General features: G+C 39.6%; 1 protein-coding gene across 1 annotated transcript in view; it reads right to left on the minus strand.

Annotated features, from left to right (window-relative positions):
- The window catches only part of kcnj16a (potassium inwardly rectifying channel subfamily J member 16a), a gene marked incomplete at its 3' end in the record, with an annotated part of 11,694 nt that extends 8,265 nt beyond the window's left edge, over positions 1-3,429 (minus strand). The window contains exon 1 of the mRNA XM_080048626.1: positions 3,369-3,429. The remainder of the gene's footprint in view (positions 1-3,368) is intronic.
- Between the last annotated feature and the right edge of the window lie 291 nt (positions 3,430-3,720).

Here is a 3,720-nt window from a genome sequence, read left to right on the forward strand (position 1 = left end):
GAAACATTTTCTAAGGTATATTCTCATGACTCAATATACAAACTTTCCTCACAGGGAAAATGTAGATCCCTGGAACACTGTTTGAAGTTAGAAAGCTTCCTGAAAAGTTACTGTTTCACTGTTGTTGTTGTTTACAGCAGCAGGGCCCACAGTTTGGTTTACAAACATATTCTAGTCTTACGTTTGGTTCCAGGTTCCTCAAAATAATTGAGTCTTGAATCATTTTGATAGAATTATTCAATACTAAGAATTACATGTAGAGTAACTATGTCTTATAAACTAACTGCAGATACTCTGCGAATGTAAACAAATCTCCTTCCTCTGAAACTACACACTGCACCTTTAAAGTCTGTCATCCTCTACCGACAATAGAGAACTCTGGAAACAACTTAAGCAATTGGCCCGCCCCCACCCCACACACACACACACACACACACACACACACACACACACACACACACACACACACACACACATTACCCCCCCCCTCTTGCTCGGGGCACTAACAACTCCATTACATGCTCACTTACTGCAGATGACATTGTGTGTGACTGGAACGTAGCCGTGGATACATGGGTGGCTAGTCTTATAGCTCTGGGGCCTAAGGCTTTACTGCCGCCTCTAATGACCTTCAAAAACCTTTCCACGCTATGGGGCGCTCCGGTGGCGTATAGTGGATAGAGCGCGTACCAAATCCGACCCGTGGACCTTTACTGCAGGTCATCCCCCCTCTCTCTCTCTCTCTCTCTCTCTCTCTCTCTCTCTCTCTCTGTCTCCCCATTTCATCTCTGTACTATCTAATAAAGCTTGAAAATGCCAAAAAAAAAACTTCCATGCTATGCAAAACATTCCCTTCTTATTACAGTAACAAAGGCACTTAGCTTAACTTAACTTGCTTTGTCAAATCAACCGTTTAGCACTGCTGCACTTGTGTCAGGATTTTATCAAGAGACAGGTGTCAAAATCTGTTGATATTGATCTCAACAAACAATCCAGAAATTAAAGGAATACTTCACACACATGTGGTAAAATGTAGGGTTAGACAGTGAGACCATAAAACACTCTTTTTTGCCTTTTTTCTCAGGCTAGGATGAACCGATTTCTAAAAAATGTGCACATTTATACTACATAGGATCTCAGAGTTCAATACACCTTCATATTTCCACCGGTGAAGTAGGTCTTTAAGGTTTTAAATGCAAGATTGCTGATAAGATTTTTTTTTCTAGCATAGTCAAGCCAGTAGTTGTTGTGTTTATATGTTTAACAGTCACGGTTCGTTGAAGGTTAATGTTTCATCGGAGCTTCAAAGGGCCAAATAGACCGTAACACCTGTTTGCTTCGGTTTTGCTTCATCAGAAATAACTTAATGTGTTTCTGTTGAAGAGAGGAAGCACTTGAAACAAGACACGGAATCTACTGTAACCTCTAAGGGCTTGATTTACTAAAGAATTGCATGTGTAGGACTAGGAACGTGTGCAAACTTAATTTCGACCCCCCCTAACAAATCGTGCAAGTGACTAACTAACTGTGTCTATTGAGGATTGCGTGCGAAATACCACACACTGTCTGTTTAGTGCGTTCGCCTGAATGAATATGCATTATCAGGCCTTCGATCCCGAGTGTGCAGAGTAATTTGGAAGAGCAGATGCAAACAGGTTAATTTAGCACACACACGCACTGGTAGAATGTGTGTGCAGCTTAGCACTCTTTATTTGGGATCTTAGTAAATCAGGCCCCTTGGTAGTAGATTTCCACAGTTGATTCAGTGTCTGTACCTGTGTCTTCACTTATCTTTCTGTCTGTCTTTCTTTCTTTCTTTCTTTCTTTCTTTCTTTCTTTCTTTCTTTCTTTCTTTCTTTCTTTCTTTCTTTCTTTCTGTCTGTCTGTCTGTCTGTCTGTCCGTCTGTCCGTCTGTCCGTCTTTCCGTCTGTCCGTCTGTCTGTCTGTCCGTCCGTCCGTCCGTCCATCCGTCTGTCTGTCTGTCTGTCTGTCTGTCTGTCTGTCTGTCTGTCCGTCCGTCCGTATGGGGCTTATGTTTGAGTTAACAACACCTGCGTCACTGAATTTTAAATTAGTGATTTTGTCGGTTGTTTTACTGTTTCTTCAGCTGAATGCTCCGATTTTTTAATTTTTATTTTTTTATACACCTGAGGAAGGCCAGCATTTTTAAGCCGAAATGTTCTGTGTGCCTTTTGCAAAATTAAATAATTGTTTTGAGCATTTACCTGTTGTGCGGACTTTACTTATAATTTATTTGAACACATATTGAATACACATTTTTGTCCAGCAACAACATAAATGTGCATAACATTGTCTTTTTCAAACGAGTTTAACTGTTCCATACGAGTAGCCATTTTTAATAGTTCTTTTGTCATTAATACTTTTAGACCAACATGACCTTCAGATTCAGCAGTGGCGCATGATTCACTGTTTAGTAGATAAATAGTCTGATATTTATGAAACAGAGTCGGCCCTGTTATGCCAGCAGTGAAGTAAAGTGGCCTCACATTCATACAACACACTCCTTTTGTTTTATTGATTTATACAGCTCCAGAAAAAAAAATTTAAGAGACCAGTCCGAATTTTTCTTAAATCTTCATCTCTACATTACTTAATGGAAATGCTCTTTAATGACAATATTCTTATTGTGAATTTGTTAGAAAATGTTGTCAGTAGTTTATATTATAAAACCAAAATGTTCATTCTACTCAAACATTTGCCTATAGATAGTAAAACGAGAGACACTGAACATTTGGAGTGGTCTCTTAATTGTTTTCCAGAGCTGTACATGCAAAAATCATTCTCTTAGTATATCTAAAGAAAAAAAAATCGGGATATATGTAATAAATAAAAAAATGCGATATCCACTTTACTTTTCGGCCGACATGAGTATTATCAGATCATCTTGAAACATGAACTCTACACTTTCCTTCTTATCACCTTGACCACATCTTGTTCTAACCATTCAGGCATTGTGTTACCGCTCTTAGCACAGACGCTCAAGTTACCGATTGTTCTGTTTAGCTATTGTTGGCTCAAATTGTGACCATTGTAACACCGTTGCGTTCACACAAAACGTCTCATTTAATAAAGAAATATACATTTTATAATTAACTGTACATTTTAAAAAGGTATATTATTTTCCACAGCAAATTTTCTGGTTAAATAGGCCGTTTTTCAGTATCTTAAGACCAATAGCTTTTAGTATTATTCATAATATAGGGTGTTTCCTATATATTCTGAATTCACACCCATTTTTAAGTCATCCCCAAATTTGACATTGACTTCAATCCAGTCTGACATTGCGATTTCTAATATGTATAAGCATAATACAACATAAACAACATCTTTAACGGATGGATTCCTACCTTTTTTAGTGCAAATAAACGCAGAATCAGTCGCAGGAATGGAATGTCTGTACCTGAGTGTAAAGGCTTAGGAGGGGCCGACAGGAGCACAGCGCACACCTGAATGAGCCGCCCCTCTACCACGGCTAAAACTAAAGATTAACACCCTCCCTTCAGCATCACACACACACACACACACACACACACACACACACACACAGAGCGTGTCACACACACACAGGCATATACACGCACACACATGCACACACACGCAGGCATACGCGCACCCACACACAATAGCACGCACGCACACAGTCACACACTCAAACATGCTCGTGCACTCGCGCACTCACGCACGCACATACAGACAGCG

Source organism: Ammodytes marinus (genome assembly GCF_949987685.1).
Source record: "Ammodytes marinus genome assembly, chromosome: 20".
Lineage (NCBI taxonomy): Eukaryota > Metazoa > Chordata > Actinopteri > Uranoscopiformes > Ammodytidae > Ammodytes > Ammodytes marinus.